The following is a 20,319-nucleotide window of genomic DNA, read 5'->3' as shown; positions in this document are numbered from 1 at the left end:
TATACCCAAAGTGACAGAAATTTGGCCTTTTGCTGCAAGATTTCCCAAACGTCAACAATGAACAATGAAAAACAATGAAAGACAGATTTCCGTCAGTTTCATTTCATGTCATTCTTCTAAGGACTTTAGAGAAGGCCCAAGTTATTGTCTCGACAGAAAACTCAATTATCAACCACTGTCAAAACTATAGGTTTCACTGTGAGAAACTCAAATGAAAAAGGCGGTACATCATATCAGCTGTCGCTAATTAACGTTTATTTTGTGAGTGAGTTGATGGCAGGCCAACATTAGGCTTGACTGCTGAAGGATTTGTGTGCTCTCTGCAAGCCGGTGTCTGTATCCAACCAAAGATTGTTTATGAGGTTGAAGAAGCCTCACTCTGTGACATCACTGTAAGTGTCCCGAGTGCTTATATACTTCCCACAGAAGTGTGATAAAACTTCTGTGGGAAAGAGTCAAGCTAGTTACAGGACTCGCATACTTCCTGTTAAATAAACATATTCATTGGTTTTGAATTGGATAGTCGTCAAATGGTTCGTTTTTATGTCATTTTGTGTGCTTTTTGTAATTGAGTTGCTGTTGGTACCAAATACACAATATCTCAATAACTCAGTATCTGCTCATCCCTACATTAAGAGGTTTAAAATGCAAGGGTATAGTTGACACTACATGAGAGGGTGATGAATCAACTCTTGTATCTTGAGGCTATAACATCCCAAACCAATTACTTTGGTGAGAAAATCAGAACATGTTCTCCTAAGAAAACAGAAGTCATCTACTTGATTCAGGCCAGACAGGTCTTGTTGTTGACAGAATAAGTGTCACCTAGACCTCATCAACTTCCTGTTCTTCAGAAGTGGGTGAAGTGTTACTGAAGGGTATCACAATAACAACACATCATAGTGCTTTTTTGTACATTATACTATCAGCACATAGTGACGAGAAGCGGCAAAAACACAGAGTAGGGTATCAAATGTTCTGTAACGGAGACTGACAGAGACAATGGATTTACGCTCCTCGCCAAGACTCGAAACACTGCTCTGCCAGAATAAAGTCACAAATCCAACCTACAAGCAAAACCTTATCCTCAACAGCTGTGAGTGAGCATTCAATACCCCTCAGTGTTAGAAATGCTTCCTTGCTTCATCCCTTAACCACGAAAAGCACAAACCAACCACTTTCCATTAAGGATTATTATTTTTATGGACCATTAAGGTCACTTCACATGATTTTTTGGGTAATTAAAACTTCAAAGTTTTAAACAGCTGCCTCTCTAGCTGCCAGCGTTGTAAAGTGCCTGCAGCCATAACATTTCTGGACCACTTCCAAGTAACATGTCATGCTCGCTGAAATAATACAATCTTGTAATTGTCTAATCTTCTTAAAAACGTTCTGCTTTGATTCTGAATTGCCGTATCTGAGACTGTAGCTTGATCCCAGAAACGGGGTCTGTGTGAAACAGTTTATCTCCACAGGTCTGGTGTTGCAGACATCAGTGGCGATCCGCGCCGGTGTAGTCATGTGTGGATAAGAGTGGAAGCTGTGCAGTCCTGGGTAGCTGCCTCTGTAAAGAACGTCCTGCAGCTGGAACAACAGACAGGTCCTGTTCCCATGCAGGGCTTCTGTTCTGCTGGGATTGATCATCCGTGTCAATAAAAGCCGGACTGATGTTTTGGTGACCTCAAAGGCCACAGGTACATACAGCAAGGAATGTATGGTGCACTGCGGATGCTGCGACTCCAGGTATAAAAGGCGTTGTCGGGCCTTTCTGTGTTTAAAGTAAGATTTAAAGCAGAGATGCTTTATAACAACAGATGCTGGATTCGCCTATGATATGGTTTACATTTGCTTTCTCTTAGGTTGCCACAGCCTTATGTTTTCATACACTATTTTTTATTTACATAGCTAATATCATTACGAAAATTATCTTCAAGGACTGACAACATTTGGCTTAACAAAGCAACAGAAAGAGAAGCAATGTGTGTTGCCATATACAGTGGGGCAAAAAAGTATTTAGTCAGCCACCAATTGTGCAAGTTCTCCCACTTAAAAAGATGAGAGAGGCCTGTAATTTTCATCCTAGGTATACCTCAACTATGAAAGACAAAATAAGAAAAAAAAAATACAGAAAATCACTGTCTGATTTTTAAAGAATTTATTTGCAAATTATGGTGGAAAATAAGTATTTGGTCACCTACAAACAAACAAGATTTCTGGCTCTCACAGACCTGTAACTTCTTCTTTAAGAGCGTCCTCTGTCCTCCACTTTTTAACTGTATTAATGGCACCTGTTTGAACTCGTTATCAGTATAAAAGACACCTGTCCACAACCTCAAACAGTCACACTCCAAACTCCACTATGGCCAAGACCAAAGAGCTGTCAAAGGACACCAGAAACAAAGTTGTAGACCTGCACCAGGCTGGGAAGACTGAATCTGCAATAGGTAAGCAGCTTGGTGTGAAGAAATCAATTGTGGGAGCAATTATTAGAAAATGGAAGACATACAAGACCACTGATAATCTCCCTCGATCTGGGGCTCCACGCAAGATCTCACCCCGTGGGGTCAAAATGATCACAAGGACGGTGAGCAAAAATCCCAGAACCACACGGGGGGACCTAGTCAATGACCTGCAGAGAGCTGGGACCAAAGTAACAAAGGCTACCATCAGTGACACACTACGCCGCCAGGGACTCAAATCCTGCAGTGCCAGACGTGTCCCCCTGCTTAAGCCAGTACATGACCAGGCCCGTCTGAGGTTTGCTAGAGAGCATTTAGATGATCCGGAAGAGGATTGGGAGAATGTCATATGGTCAGATGAAACCAAAATAGAAGTTTTTGGTAAAAACTCAACTAGACGTGTTTGGAGGAGAAAGAATGCTGAGTTGCATCCAAAGAACACCATACCTACTGTGAAACATGGGGGTGGAAACATCATGCTTTGGGGCTGTTTTTCTGCAAAGGGACCAGGACGACTGATCCGTGTAAAGGAAAGAATGAATGGGGCCATGTATCGTGAGATTTTGAGTGACAACCTCCTTCCATCAGCAAGGGCATTGAAGATGAAACGTGGCTGGGTCTTTCAGCATGAAAATGATCCCAAACACACCGCCCGGGCAACGAAGGAGTGGCTTCGTAAGAAGCATTTCAAGGTCCTGGAGTGGCCTAGCCAGTCTCCAGATCTCAACCCCATAGAAAATCTTTGGAGGGAGTTGAAAGTCCGTGTTGCCCAGCGACAGCCCCAAAACATCACTGCTCTAGAGGAGATCTGCATGGAGGAATGGGCCAAAATACCAGCAACAGTGTGTGAAAACCTTGTGAAGACTTACAGAAAACGTTTGACCTCTGTCATTGCCAACAAAGGGTATATAACAAAGTATTGAGATGAACTTTTGTTATTGACCAAATACTTATTTTCCACCATAATTTGCAAATAAAGTCTTTAAAAATCAGACAATGTGATTTTCTGGATTTTTTTTTCTCATTTTGTCTCTCATAGTTGAGGTATACCTAGGATGAAAATTACAGGCCTCTCATCTTTTTAAGTGGGAGAACTTGCACAATTGGTGGCTGACTAAATACTTTTTTGCCCCACTGTATCACGAGAGCGTGTTGCTGAGACACACTATTAAAACTTCTCAGACTGAAAGAGAAACTCGGGCAATAAATTGTGTGTGAACTTTATTGCACTAATCTGTTTATTATTGAACACGCAGACAAAAAACTCAACTTTAGTCTTTTCTTACTGTTTTATCAACAGAAATGACCTATTTCTCTGTTGCTTTGGACTTTTATGAATTTGTGTAATGTCATAAACAAAACATGATATATCAGACACAAACTTGCCATCCTCCCCAATGATTCAAGACAAGAATGAAGTGGTGAAAGCTGCTGGAGCTCTGAAACACTTTGCAAGGCATCAGCAGGGGAACAAGGAAACATGGCAATCTGATTGGCTGCAGATTGTGGATGACCCTGAACCGTTCAGCTGTGATTACAAGCCTGTTGACAGACTGTCAGGAAATAAAAAGGATTTTGGTGAAATGTTAAACTCTGTGCTTACAGTGTGAGACATGAGGTCAAATGCCACAAACATGAGATGATAGAAATAGTGGAAAAACAAAGTTCTGCTGCCTGCGGGCTAATGAAAAGTATATTTTCAGCAGAATCATGACTGACAGATTTAATTTGAAAAAACTGTTTCTCAGACTGCTGCCAAGGAATGTGTGAAAGGGGAACGCTATATTACGGCTCGTATCATGTGGTGGAGGGGAACAGGGCCACACCGTACATATGTTTCTTGCAGGGTGGGGCGTAATCCATAAATTCCACCCAAGCAGCCCTTCCCTTGCAGGAGACCCTAACTTTCACAAACGAAATGCCAGGATTGAAAAAGATCCTATTGGTCTCTACCCACCCTCTGGAAAGCTTGTAATTAACCCCTGGAATAGAAAAGTCCATCCCAGAAGGGGCCACCAACTTTCTGTATCCACTTATCTCTACAACGCCAAGCCAAGGAGCAGCAATCACGAAAAGGAAGGCCAAGTAAGGATACAACACTTTGAGATAAAAGGAGAGAAGAAGGAAGTGTTTTTCTAAGGATAGATGTGGTCAACTTTAATTTGCGGTAGAGATAATAACATTGATCTAATGGGAGGGATGGGTTTCCTCAATGTGTACGTCATGGAGTGTGATGTTCCCTCGACTCACATCATCAGAAAGCCTCTATTTCCTGTAATCGATTAAAAGCATTAAAATGGCGATCAACCAACATCATGAAGAGTGTTTTTTCCTTCCTCTTCACATGTCATGATAAGTCTATTGTATAAATTGAGTGAAAGTTCAGTGTTGTCCTTAAATAAGCTTTATTCAGGCGGCTTTTCACAGTCTTCCTCAGTGGATGGAGGTGAGAATTTAATGAACGCACTGGAAGAAAGCTAGTAAAACGTTCCTTAATATGATGATTATTTAAAGACATCTGAGCCTTACCCATCATATTAACCAATGTTTTGGGTCGTTTTCTTGCCTTGTTGTCTTAAAAAAACAATGATACAACCCTTGAATAATGATCACGCCTCCTGGAGCCGCTACAGCACATTTAATATAATGTATAATGTTTAATATTAGTATAAAATGCATAATTGACTCGTACAAAAATCACTTGTGTAAGATCTAAGAGTTCCCTCTTTGGAAGGAGGGATAAATATTATGAAGTGGAAAGCTGCAGTGAACGTGCTTGATTGACAGAATTTGAGGGTTAAAAGGCTCTGGCTTAACTTGTTGATCCGTCCGGATGTAGGTCAAGCTCAATGCGCAGAGAAATCACTGGTTAGTGGTTTCAGCACAGATAAGAAAGAGGGGCTGCATAAGTACTACAGTAGAGGTAACATGTTAAACAAACAAATAGAGTAACAATAATCCAATCAGTCTGCTCTGAGGGTGAAGACAGCGTCAAAACATCGTACATGGCCATTAGCTTACGTCACACATGGCTGCTCTGAGAATGAGCTCCTCAGACTAAATCCATATGAAAAGGTCTGAGGGCTCGGCCTTATATGTGACCGCCAACACTGATATGAGGCTGGCTTATGTCCAAATGGACGCATGACTGACAGACACAGAGGCAAAGTCTAAAGTCAAACCAAGCTGTTATACAGTAGGCGGCCATCTTGCATGGTTGCATGGCTGAGCTACAAGCTGCTTATCTGTATGTCATAATGTCAGCGATAGGAAAAAACAACCTGAGCCCAGATGAGTCAAAACTAAATATTAAAGCTAGGAAAATCTGCTGGGGAATCAGAAACTAAAAGCGTGGCATGGCAGTGAAAAATTAAACCAAAACACAAGCAGCAGAAAGAGGATGTTTGGGGACATTAACAAGGACACCTGATGTTTAACAGGATCGACCTGGCAGCCTCTGCCCTGCGGCCTCTCCGCTATCAACTGTGCAAACTGATGGGACACAAACAACAGTGGTGCTCATATCACCGCCATTCTGCTTCAAACACCCCCTCAAATGGCACTCTACTGTACGGGTTACAGCTCTGAAAGATGAGCCAGTTGTTCTAATGGATCACCTCTAAATCATAACATTGGTGGAAATAAAACATAACGGAGAGAAAAGAACGAAAAACGGACACCGACAATGGTCGCCACTAAAAGTCTGTAATACAATAACTCCCGAGGAACATTTTAGCTGTTGATGCAGCTGGTTTCGTCTGACTGCATACTTGTTTTGACGGTATTTCTACAGTAATGTTATCACACAGATATGTTATACTGTGGGAACCTGTTCCTCGTAGCAGCAGCCCGAAACACTTCCCAAAGCAACCAGGATACTTTCTGTTCCTGGAGGGAGGTATGTGGCTACTGTGGCTATCTTTTAGATAAACAGAAACATAGCATACGGCATCAGGAAAGCATGAAGGCAGCACTTTTAGCTGTTACTTTGTGAATGTTAATTGTAAAAAGTCACAATGTGCCTCACTATCAAAACGACAAAGAAACAAAGATGCTTTTTGAAACAATCAAACATTCAATAAGAATGTGCATGACAGACATTACTTGCACCGAGGCGCCAACTCACTTAATCGGGAAATTCTATTACCATGGTAAAAAAATAATAACATCTCAGTTTAAGAGAAAGAGGATTTGTTAAATGAGCCTGCATTACTAAAGAGGATAATGACAAATCAAGGCAGTCCATTTATAAAGGGAGTTAACCGCAAACATGATCAGGTCAAAGAAATTAAACTCTAGCCAACTCTTAAAGTGGCCTGATGCTTTTGTGAACTCTTGATTTGATCAAGTTGCATCCATTCAAGGTAGAAAGAAAGATACAAAGATGTAGCATAAACATATTTGGTTTCTGGCTTTGCCGTTAGACTTGTTAGAACTTGAGTGCCCTTTCTGTCGGGTGGGGCTGCATTTCAGGAGCAGGATAAAGCATGCCTTGCTCTGGCAGCTGAATCTGATATCTGTCTGCTGTTTGAATACCTGCTAAACATGTTTGCACGTGACCTGTTCCAATCACAGAAAATAATCAAACATGATGAACTGCATGTTCTGCCAATCCAGGAGTCACTGCTAACATTTTTTTTTTTCAAAATGGTTAATACGTACCCTCAAGGCTTGAATTTAGAAAAACAGTGTGTTGTGAGGTCATCAGGTTAGCGTTGAGCTTTGTCTGGGATAAACGTCAAAACAAGCAGTGTCGTTTAGCAGCTCAAAGTCAGATGGAAAAGTCTGCACCTGGATACCGCCACAGTTACCATCTTTTGAGATACATCCTCTTTGTGCCCCGATAAGATATCACTTACATTAAATCTTCTGGATTTGACGGTAGGAATGCTTCCGTAACGAGGCTGTATTGTTGAGCTTCATTAATGTTGGTTTGATAGGAACATGCATTTGATTTCCGTGATTGAGCTGTTATTACCAAAACTACAAGTAGCAGCTTGAACTGATGAATGCGCACATTTTCTTAAAGACAAAAACGCTGGCATTCAACCAGCTGGAAGCTCTCCTGAAACAAACACACAGCACGGAGGGGTCACACCCTCCAAAACTGCTAACTCATTAGAAAAGACATCTTATTTCTAGCGTCTCTGCTATGGGAATTAGCATTGATAATGTGACCTAGACAAAGGGGATGGAGGCGAGCAGGGATTGAAACTTGAATCCCACTTGGCCCATAAACCCCCTCCCATCCTCCCAAACCAACATTTCGGGTTATGGGACTCCCCCACACACGTACAGGACCCACATGCTCCCTTTGTTTGAACCGCAGCACGGCTACACACACACACACCCTCTTTCCACATCTTGCGGCTAAGGCAGCACACAAGTAATTAATGTTGATGCTCATTGTCATGGTAATCTGAGGTTTGCCTTAATTCTATCGCTCTGGCGAGAGATCAGTCACTTTCTAACTTTGTTAACGCCACCCTAGAGCAGGAAAAGCAAAGCAAGGCTTTTCATTAAGAAACTACACACGCTGTAGAGTATTGCCGGATTGAAAGACTTCAGTCAGGAACACAACCAAGCAAGTATAAATATAGGCTGTGTCATGTGACATACTGTAACAGCCTGAGACAATTATGTCACTCCAAACGAGACGGCACGTAACCAAGGATGACTATTTCCTAAAATGTTATGTTTCTCAGAGTGTATAGGGCATTCGTCACTGTGCTAGGACGGAGCAGTAAGAGGACTTCATCTTTGCAGCTTTGGGAGAAAATTACAGCTCAGTATGCGCAAAATCCCTTGATTGCTTTCTCCTCTGTTTACGTAACTTTACTGGAGATCTTACCAACTCTGCGATGTGTTCTACAACTTTTCAAAGATAGATTCACTTATACTGGCTAAAAGACAAAACGAGTAATGACTGACAGGGCACCACTGAGAGCGCAGACCTCAGCCAAGGCAGCCAACTTAAAATCCGTTCTGTGATTCGGAGCTGCTTCAATATTTAATGACTTCTTCTTTTTCCCAATCTACGTCCTTAAGCAAAGTTTCATGAAAATCGGGCCAGTGTTTTTTCCATAGTCCTGCTAACAAACAAACAAACTACGATCTATAAGAAACATAATATGCTTAAAATGGTCTTTTCACTCAATTTGTAAGACTGGGTGCAGCGTTTTAAAATGTATATCTTTGTCTTTAAAACGTTTGAAAAAGAAGTATCACTGCAGGCTTCAGAAGTAGCACAGCTTGTACTGTGCAACTGCAATAAGTTCAGATTGGCCCAAAATATAATTTCCTAGGTGACCCTGTTCTAGTTATAGAACCAGAGTACTGCAGGGAGCCGCTCTGTGGAGATGAGTCCGTGCTGCAACAACAGTGACTGGGCTGAACTCGTATAACCCTTTAAAACCAGGAAATACATTACTTTATTCCCAAATCTATGACAAAAACTTGTCTCACATCACGACAATGATATAACATGGATATATTGTCTAGCCCTTTACAAAACATCTTAATGTATTTGTGATGCATTTTTAACTGCTAATAAAACAGTGAGAGTGAATGAGTTGCTGTGAAGGATCAATAACTCACCATAGGGTCCGAGGGCTGCCAACCATAAGCCCATTAATTAAAAATGTGCCAGCAGCGAGTCGCTGAGCTGGAAACAGGGCGCACTGCCCTTTCACCTCCCAACAATCGGGGAGGTCAAGAGTCAACGGCGCTGGGAGGGGACAAGCAGTGTGCATTTGTCCAGTAGGCATCTAAACCCATCTGACAACGCAAGTGTTTAGGGTGGGCTTTTCTATTGCTGAAATGAGCAGGAAGTATAAAGTAAGCACTCCAAGTCTTGGCCTTGGCTCATATTGAAGAATGTAATAGGAGTATAGGATAAAGTGATTTAATGTAAACAAAACAAAAGAAAGAAGGACACGTAGCATTCAAATGTCGATCCATAATTTGAATGGCAATGTTATGAATGTAGCTTTGAAGTATTAGTTACAGCGTGTAGTGTTTACTTCTCAAAAAGTGTATTCATTTTTTCTGATAGAGAAGATAGAGGGTGTTCTGTTTTCAGTCGAGGTGGCCTGCATCCTTAGCCTCTCTTTTGGTTATCTCTACAGTAAATAATACTTGCAGGTCTCCGTCAAGATCAAAGTTAGGGGCTAGATCGGCCTTTGGTTTATACTACTCAACTTTTCAAACATGCAAATTGTAAATCTGAGAGGTGGTTCAGCTCTGCCACAAAGTAACGATCCTCAAAATGTGAGGTTGGGTCCTGGGTGTGGCCAACAACGGCTGCCTAAGGCCAGCTGTCCCGGCAGAGAGGACAAGTGCAAAGCCGGGCCAGACTGGGGGCAGGGTGTGGCAGGGCAGGGGTGCCATGGCGACGGAGCAGCCTCGATAGAGCAGGGATGCTAAATGAAGCTATTGTCTGGCCCAAGTGAAGCACACCGCACAAAGAATGGCACATTCAAACAGTCATACAGGCCTATTGTTGTGGCGGGCCAGCAGAGCGCTGCAGGTCCACCGTCTATCCCACAGGATCCCCTACACATCATACAGAGAGAAATGCATCTGAAAGCATGAAGATCCACCATACTGACCCGGAAGAACCATCCCGCAAAAAATTCAAGGACTTTTCTAGATCACTTTATCAACAAAAACATCACTGGATCGGTCTGACTTAAAATGGCTTCACAGACACACATCATCTCACATTAGGGCTGCTCAATTAATCGTATTTTAATCGCGATTACGATTATGGCTTGCAACGATTACGAAAACAACGTAATCTAAATAAAACGATTATTTTTTTATTATTATTACTTTTTTAAATAATGTTTTTGTTTTTCAGTTGAATTATACTTGAAGTTCAGGGTAATCAACTGTTAAAAACATACTGTTCACATTTTTTTTCTCCAATAAATGGATGTTTTCAAAGTCAATGAATAATCACATTTAATAATCGCAATTACAATTATTGACCCAAATAATCGAGATTATGATTTTTGCCATAATCGAGCAGCCCTATCTCACAGTATACCTTGTCATGTTGTTCAAGAGAATACAATAAAGGGTATGTAACACATGCAGCGTGAGTCAATATGTTAACTATGTGAAGTAGCTATGGTATGTATTCTAACTGGATTTGCTACCTTCTCATACTATAAGTTTTCTTTGACTGACAATGCAGTGTAAACATCCACTAAATGCTTAACCCCAGCAATTACACATGTCAAACATGTAAAATAGAAGATCAGGTTTCAACAGTGCAGGATTTACAATACAATGTATACCCCTCATATGGCCCTGCATTCTACAGAGAAAGCCAACATAACAAATGACAGCCTAAATAAGGATGGACATTTTTATTATCCTCACTGGGAAAACAGTCATCAGCTGTGGTCCGTCACCTGCCTCTGTGCATTAATGCCACCAACACATCCAGAAAGCATGCTGACATATGGCCGTCTTTAAAGGGCTCAGCTGTGTTACAGCCACTCCTTAATGACATTTACCATTGAAAAAATAATTAGTCTATACCTCCCCCCCTGTTGTTAGCGCCGTCGTTTACTCTTTACTGTGCAGTGCAGTGCACAGTAAAGAGGCCAGGCCTGTGAAAACGTAACACTCAGTTCATTAACCCAGTTCCCTGAGAGCTTCAGCAGTGTGTGCTGACAGACAGAAGAGCAGGTACAATACACTCACACCGTTTATGGACTGGCCACTTAGGGGTTGGCGCTTTGTTGTGGGGAGCAAGAACTGAACCGAAGATAAGATCAAGGGAATGACCAATATATCAGCCTACCATCTTCAAATACCACCTCTTAATGCCAGTTGTATCAGCCAATGTCTACTGCCAATGTGAAAGAATGACTAAGTTCAAATGTATTCATTTTCTTTAAAGTCATTTAAGCTCAATCAGCTGTCGGATCATGTTAGTCTCCACTGAGGAAATGTGAAGACAGAGAGGATTATATCACCACATACACTATTGATCGATGTGCTCCAGTTGTCCACCAGTGCCAAATGAAACTGAGTCACAACGCTGCAGTGAGTTTCACCAAGAACACTTTTTGTCAAACTCAGATTCCGGTAGCAGAGCAGATTGTGCACAGGATCACAAGAAATATCAACAAACGACCAGTGCCAACAAAGTGAAGCAGCAGAAGCTGTAGCCCAAGGCTGTCCTTGTGCAGAGAGAGCCACGCCAGAATGCAATCATTAATGTGGTTATGATTGTTAAAGTGAACTGGTAAAGTTGCTTAATAAGCTACAAGCTTATCAAGGTATTAGTGTTGTCAGGATAGCTTTTAAACTTGATACAACTTTGAAAAATATTGATCAATAGCACTTTTGACATCATGAGGATTTTTTCCAGTGATAATAAGTGAATATATATTTAGATTTTAATTAAAAAAGGTATATAGCTGTGTGTGTGTGTGTCAACTTGCTGTTCACGATAATAGAGAGCAGCTAGTATCAATACATTTAAATAAGTAAATATTTAGTATTGATTTTTTGACAACACAACAAGCTACATGCAATGCCTTGTGTTTGCTGAACCGTCATTTTGCCTAAAGAGGGTTGGTGCAAGGGTTAACCATTAGAAAACCTTTGCACAACAAATAATCAGTGTCAATGTGAAGCCCCTTGAGGCCACATTCTGATGTTGATGATATTTGGCTTACATGAATTAACGATATTGACTTGAATACTGGTTCATGTCAGAACAGGCTTTGTAAGTGTGAACAGCATCAAACGGGGTTATACTTTACTTGGAACTTACAGGCAACCATCTTCAAATCTGTCAATATACTGATACAACTCATCAGCCAATAATATGTTACTATATACATGTCAGGCTCTAATAGGAAGGCTTAAAGGTCATACCATGGGAAACCATGCAGTTCCAACAAACAATCATTATCTGCAATGTACATCTATTCAGCACAACAAGGCATGCAATTGAAATATCAGGGCCTGTTGATGCTGATCTGTGACCAGCCAACTCCCTGTCTGAGCATTAACACTGTGGACAAAATAACAGCATGGTACATCACGTAAGGCTTCTCCCATGTTTACAGTGAAAACATGTCTGCAGATCTCACCGCAGCAGTAAGCCCTCTCACAAGGCAGCGGCCCATTACAAGCACGTACAGGCCCCTCGATGATTAAGAGCATTTTAATTCTCGGGAATGCAAGTCTTTTCTGATAAGCGCCTAACTGGGAATAAGCCTGCCCCTACAATGATAATGCTGTGATAATCTCTGTTTTCAGCTCTCTGACTGACCACTAACTTCATGGCTTTCACAAGTGAGTTATTCCACTTCTCAGCACAGCGATAAAAGTGAATATTAACTCAGAACAGGTGAAGTATCAAATGTCTGAAAGCCACAGACGCGGGCCCTTTTATCTAGGGTAATGTGGCAGTTTGAGTCCTTAAGGCATATGTGAACTACATTTGTCCATCATGGATGACAATAGAGGGACATAAACACAATTTTGATGAGAAAAAGTGCAAAGTGTGGTTATCTTAGTACATTTGACAGCTAAAATCGAAACGCTATCCACACAAAAATCTGTTTAAAGGTTATCAAGCATTTGTGGACCTGTGTGCCTACAGATATCAGCTTCCCTGATAAATTGTGCCAAGCAGATATATTCAACAATATTAGCTTAATGCAGCCATGTTGGTGTTGGCATTTATTTAGTAAAAGAAATTACAGAGCAGCAATACCAAAGTAACAAAGGTTGCCAACTCAAAACCACTGACATGTTCAAGTGAGAAATGTACCACGTTGGTCAGAGTTCTCAAACTGTCAGTTTTGTATGTTGTTTTTGAATGATTTGAAATTTCAAATATTAACACAGGTGGACCTCACATATCAAGTATCAGTGGGGCTGTGCAACTGGGTCAACAAATTACTTATTAACCAAAGTCACAATTCAGACTCTTATGAGCTTTATGCTTTCCCTCCCATTCCAAAATTAACCCCATAAACCGCAAATCTTTTTATACATTAACACTCTTCTGCCAACCTTCAAGCCTTATGTAATAACTCAGTGTAAAGTACTAAAACGTTTTAATCTTAATAGTAACTTTTGCAAACACTATACAAAAATATATATATATTTTTTTGTATCAGTTAGGTCTACACTGTAGATAAGTCTTAGTTAAAACAAATATTTGGACAAATTATGTTTCTTGTCTATGCACTACTATAACACCAAAGTGTATTCCTTGTGAACATCTAGTTGGCAACAGATAGGATTCAGATTTGGTTACATAAGTCTGTGAGACATTAATGATAACAGTGAGCCATCCACACCTCTCATATCTACACTAGTGAATATATTGTCTTCAATGTTGTCTCATTTCCGCCTGGAGAAGACCCTGGAGGTCCCCGGGACCCCCGTGTATCTACTGCCGTTTCTAGATAACTTCGTTTGGGCTTTAACAGGGGTGGAGGAGCCGTTGAACAGGCGGTTCCATGTGTGGACAGGTCGGCTTCCCCCACAGACAAAACAAAAACAATTTGCAAAAGAGATGCAAATGTCAACCGACTCCTGTCTCCTTTCAGCCCCGGGTTTAGGACACTGAAGACCGGGTAATACAACAAAAGAGCTTCCGTAAACTCGCTGTTGTGTTGACCCGGCCACACCGGTACGGAGGTCACCATCACAACCAGACGGTTTGGTGGATATTCAGCGTGTTTTGTTTCAGTCGTTATGGTCAGAGTTATTGTCCTAACGACATCGTCCTTACCTCGTCACGTTGACCATTGTTCTCGGTAATCGTGTGCACGAGTTCATCAGGTAAGTAGAAAAGTGGAGAAAACCACAGAGTCCAGACCGCACAGAGATGATTCAACAGACTGGTTGGTCCGGGCTGCTCATGACGTCATCGGTTTTAGCCATGGTTTTAGCAAGCAGTCTTTTTCTTCTTCTTCTTCTCTTTTTAATGGCTGATCGCAAACAGCTTTTGGTTGCATACCGCCATCTACTGTACACGAGTGTGTATCATCATGTCATCCCTCTAAACCAGCATATCGAAACACATAAAACTAAGAAACCATAAAATAAAACAAAACAAAAACAAAAAAAAGATCATCCATGGTCTATTTTAACCTACTGTTGGATTATTTTCTCTATCCCAGTTTCCCTCAAAAAGGTGACAGTGCCTTTCTGGTAGCTCTTACTCCTTCTTCTGTTCCCAGAAAGAATACAAGCTACATTACACTCTCTCTCTGCCTCTAAAACTTTATCCCTTAATTTTCCTCTTTCAACTCTATAGGGGACACAATGTAATAAAATGTGTTCCACATTTTCCCTAACTCCACAGTTCCCACACTTGTCACTGTCACTTTTCCCCATGACATACAGCGTTTAGCAAGCAGTCAATGTGCATGTGTGTATTTGTTAGCCCAGAGAGCATCATGGTAGTAGTAGTCTTCTGAATCAGAACTGGTTATATTAGCTTTAAGCATACGAGGAATTTGCTTTGGTATAAATGGTGCATACAAATAAACAGAAAGAAGAATACGTAGCGTAACAAAATAGGACTAGTAGACAGTACTACAATAGTAAATTACATAGTGTAGTAGGATGTCAAGAACGCTCTTCACATAAACCTTAGAAATACCAATCATTTTCTAATTTAGTGATTGTACAATTTAGGGTACATTACATTCCATGTCCATTGATGTCCATTTATGATAATTATAATTATTTTAACTATTTTCTTCAAAAATATCATATTTAGCCTATTATTGGAAAGCATGTTATAATATCACACAAACATTATGTGCATCCTATGCTTTATATAGCTTGAAATGTGTCATGACGTTCTTAAATTGTCAGTTTTTGCTATGTCCGTTTTTCAGTTGAGGGTGTTTTGGTTTCAAAATAATGAATAAAAACCATTAAAGTAAATAAAAACTATTATTCATTTATTTCAAAAGTCTAAATAAAGAATAATAATTTTTTTTTAATTTATTTCCTCTTTTACATTTATTTCATTTAATCGTTTATTTGAACCGGGACAGTGCACATTGATGAACACTTTAAAACTAAATAATGCTTACAAGTGTAAATGAGCCGGATTTTAGCTTTGAGCTAATTTCCATCCGTAGCCCCGTCACATACAACATAAGACAACATGACATTTATATACATAGCAAAAATAAATACTTGACATGCAGAAAGAGCATGAGCAGCATACAAGCATTTACCACATGGCAGTACAATGTAGCAGCTATGATATATAAAGTGCAAGATAAGATAAAAGTGCTACATAAAGTGCAAGAGGAGATACCCCTGTGTTAAAGTGCATTTAGCGGTGATTACACGTCTGTTTGTTGCTCAACCATTCTTTAAGTTGTTCTTTAAAACTATTGAGAGTGGGACAATCCCGTATCTCAGTAGGAAGGCTATTCCACAATGAGCTGCCTTTAATGGAGACGACATTTTGTCCAAAAGTTGTCCGTCTATGGTGGACTTCATAGTCTCCTCTGGCTTCTATCCTAGTGCAGCGTCCAGTGTGTTTTTTGTGGATGAATTCCCCTAAGGGTGGGGGGAGCCAGTCCATGTAAACATTTATAAAAAAATCACATACTTTTAAAAGACTTAAAATTGTCAAAACTCAAGAAATTGTGTTTTTCAAGGATGGTGGTATGAATTTGGCTTTCTGTCAAACACCTTGATAGCTCTCTTGTACAGCTGTTCTATGGGTTTCAGGTTTGTGGCACAAGCAAACGAACAATTTGTCAAACAGTATTCAATATGGGATAGAATCATACAGTGGAGGTATGACTTTGCAGCATTGACAGTTAAGAAGGGTCTAATTTGTTTAAAATGTTGCAAGTTTAATTTAACGGTATTGGATACTTTCTTAATATGTTTCTTATAAGTCAAGTTCGAGTCCATTATGACTCCAAGATACTTGAAGTGGGGTACTAGTTCTATTTCGGGGGTTCTAAGGGGGTTTTGTCACCGTTGGAGGGACCAACCTGTACTACGCCGCGCCGTTAAGTTTCAATAGGTTGTCAGAGTTTTAGAGTTTGTGAATGACCAAGGTTTGGACCACGCTACCTTACATCTCTCATAAACAATTTCGCTCCCTACCTTTCGCCCCCTAATTCGCCTCGGTGAAACCTCACAAACCTACCTAATAACCTGAGGTCCTAAAGCTTAAGGTAAACCAGCAAGTCGGGCAATACTTCTACCTAATTTTCCTGCTGCGTCACCTTTCTGGGTCTAAGGCTGTCTCATGGACAAAATTTTTAAGTTACGAGTTTCGATTCCGCGGCGCTAAAACGGCGCTACACCGCAACTTAGCACCGTAAAGAAGTTATTTAACATTTATTTAGATGCGGTTTTAGGTGACCCGTCGGCTTCGTGTGGCTAGGAACAGCCTCTCTGCATACTAGGTTTATTTAAAGGTCTTGACCCTTTGGCCGGTACTCTGTATACGAAAATCTTACCGAAATAAGCCACAATAGAGACTGGTTACGGGGACACCCCACCCCCAAACCTGGTGAAAGCTCGCCTCTTTGTAACAGCTGGTTTAACGACAGAAAAATACGGAAAAATATATCGACTTGATTGCCAACTAAGACATAAGTTCGTGATTAATAAGTAAAATAAAATATAATAATAACATTACACCGGGGTTCAGAAAATCACGTCGTTAGTACCGTAACGCAAATGTTAAAATGTTTTTTTTTTTCATTTTTTTTAATTAGGTATTTTGGATTTTTCACGATTATACTAGAAACCCAATTTAGTAGACTCCACCCGCCGCGAGGGGGACGCCTAGGAAACCGCGGGGTGGCCGTTCCCGCGCCTGGGGGGTCCAGCGCCCCCTTGGTGACTGAAACGCGCCAATATAAGTGTAGTGTTTTAAAGTTTTTCACAGGGAAAGAGTTATCGTTGTAGACACCCAAGTCTCAAGTGCACTATAAGGAGTATACACTGTAAGGGTATGCAACCGTTGTTCGAATTTGTAAATGATAAAGTGAAAATTTCGCCTGTACGTCAAAAAGAGAGTGCAAACAGTTCTGACACAAACGGAGCCGGCCGGCCACGGGTGCCCGTGCTCCACATCTTGTAACCTATCAGTAAGTGTTTATCCAACTAATTTCTGGGACGTGAAGTTCTATTTTAGGTTTAAACCCTTTCCGAGTAACCTCAGCATATAGATTGGTTATTATAGGTTAACCAAAAATTTTCAAATTTTCTTCTTACATAATTTTAAAAACCAGAAAAGAGCTATCATCGACTTACAAGTCCGTACAGTAATTCCTATCCCTATGAAAAATATATATTTTCCGGTTGTCCCGAGTACAATCTTTTTGAGGTTGTGACTATAGCCTTCGTGAAAAATCTATTAAAATTTAAGACTGACTTTTTTAACCACGATGGTTCAAACTGCCGACCTTTTCATTTGTTAGAACGCGGTGTATTGTATCAACCTGACGGTGGTAATGTGTAGCCATGATACAGAAGTAAAGTTCCGTCTCACGTTTTAAGTTAACTAATTACTCAAGCTACGTTCAACGACAGATGTACAGTATGTTTAACAGTTGATCCATGGACAGTTATGTCAATGATGTCAATTAATGGTCATGACCCTTTGAATCAACTGTACAGTGGACCAAACTGTTTAAAAGTATAAACTGATAACTAAAACTTGTAGTAAAGTTAACATCCGGAACGAGGGACCTCTGGTGTACAGAAAAGCGAACTTGTCTCATTGTAGTGTAATTTGTCGATATTAAGCTTAATTTTAGTAATGTGTTAACATTTGGTATTGTTACATGCATTGTAACAACTACAGTTAATTATATGAGTAACTGTTACACGATACATATGTATCGTTATAACATTGTGTTAATCCTTTCTTGTTAGTGGTGCACACAAGTTACAGGACGGTTTCTCCTCGGTACCGAATACACTACCGACCACTGTACATAACCTCTGTTGGGTAAAACTCAATTTTCCCCCCTCAAGACAATCATTGGTATCAACCTGTCTTGAAAACGCCCTGTAGTATATAATTCTGTAAGATTAATAAATAGGCTGATGTTATTGGGTTTTGAAGGTTCTGTTACTTCTTAAATGCATTCTAAAATGCATTGTTTTCGACTGGTGCTATATCAAATTTTGAGTGTTGGAAGGACCTGACGCAGAAAGACTGGTATATTAGAACATAGAAAACGGTTCCTTAGAGTGTTGTTTTTTTCCAAGTACCGTGTGGATTTTGGGGGACGGAACCCAAGTGCGAAGTAGGGGTTTTTGGACGTTGTTGCAAAATACCTACGCACTTTTAAACTATTAACCCCCCGTGAGACAGGAGACTTCTATAACCACTTTTGTCACTAGACAAATATAGAGTTAATTACCCCTATGTGACAGAAGAGAAGAGTTTCTTCTCCCACGGAATCCCCTTGTCCTTCCATGTAGTAGAGGGACCCGACTTAGAGGTACGTCCTTAAAATTAAATTTAGATCTCTGGTTGATAATTTCGTCGCGAACTTTAGGCCCTGATAGGTAACTGTGCTGTCCCTTTAAGTAAGTAATGTATGTAACGAAAATCGACTGCGATTCAGTGCAATTATTCAAAGCAAGCTGGTTGTTCTTATATTTGACTTCTTTTGTCTGAGGTAATTCATGTAGTCCAAAGTTATCTCGATTTTTGTAAAATGTTCACATGTAGTTGACCGAAATCTATTCGGGTCAGGAAATAATCGTATATATTCACTGAAACAATTAATTAAGATAGCGAGTAAGCGACGCATTGTTAAAGCCATTGTAGATTATGATATATATCTGTCCGGTTCGTTTAGAAAAGATAGTTATATTAACATTCACGTTTTCCAATATTCCATATTTCAAAACCTTTAGAATCTAATTTATAATCCCATTTGGTATGGGTTGTCCTTTATTACAAGATCTTAATTTTTATTAGTTACTATTCCCATTTGTGTTTGTTATCGTCCGGTTTCGTTGAAAAAGTAGGTTCTCATAACTCCACGCTTTCCATTCCATTTTTTTGTTTTTTTTGCAAACGTTAGCAATTTATTTTGAGAATCCATTTTTATGGTTGTACTATTTTATTAAAGATCTAATTTTAGTTACTACGGACTAATTTTCCTGGACGGTCGCAACGGTTGAGAGATTTAACTATAAGGTACTTATCACGAGCCACCTGTAAGTTTCGAGAAGGGAGGTAGACTCCAAGTGGATCCGGGCTGACACACTATTGTGGGGCAAAAACTGGACCTTCCTTTTAGTGTCTCCCACCTCCATTTGTATTATTTAAATCCCAATTCTCAAGATTCCGATATACGGCACCAAATCTGTGGTTGCAAATAGTCTATGTATAGCTGCCAGATTATTTTGGTCTAATGATCATTAGTTCAAATAGTCGTGCTCCTTGCAAGGTAGTAGGACCTTCCAGCCCGGCCACTGTGGCTGAAATTTAGACCCCTATTCCGGTTACTTGACAGGTTAATATTCCGATAGTCGTAAGGAGGACACACAGACCAATCGACCTTGTACTCACAGTTTTTGGTTGAAGTGCGTTTGTAAACTGTTTCCAACAGCGAGGTGACGGTTTCACACAGGAATCAACTTACACGTTTACATACGGCTAGTACGGCATGGACAACCGTGTACCCTTTTGTGACTTTACTCAGAAGTAGGACAGAGAGTTTACTGACACCCGTTCCCAAGTTGTGACCGACTTGTTGTACAACGGACATGTTCAGTTACGTTCTTTTTGTGTCCCATACTACTACAAGCGTCACTATTGCTGCTCAGTTTAATTTCTAGGTTACACAAAACTTTC

The 20,319-nt window shown here is 40.3% G+C and overlaps 1 protein-coding gene across 1 annotated transcript in view; it reads right to left on the bottom strand.

Moving 5' to 3' along the window:
• Positions 1-20,319, bottom strand: part of LOC104951087 (BTB/POZ domain-containing protein kctd15) — a 292,312-nt gene that overhangs the window by 163,946 nt on the left and 108,047 nt on the right. The window lies entirely within an intron of this gene.

This window comes from Notothenia coriiceps, unplaced genomic scaffold (assembly GCF_000735185.1).
Source record: "Notothenia coriiceps isolate Sejong01 unplaced genomic scaffold, NC01 NC01_scaffold00018493, whole genome shotgun sequence".
NCBI lineage: Eukaryota > Metazoa > Chordata > Actinopteri > Perciformes > Nototheniidae > Notothenia > Notothenia coriiceps.
Note: the sequence above shows the minus strand (reverse complement) of the source record. Positions and strands in the feature narration are given on the sequence as shown.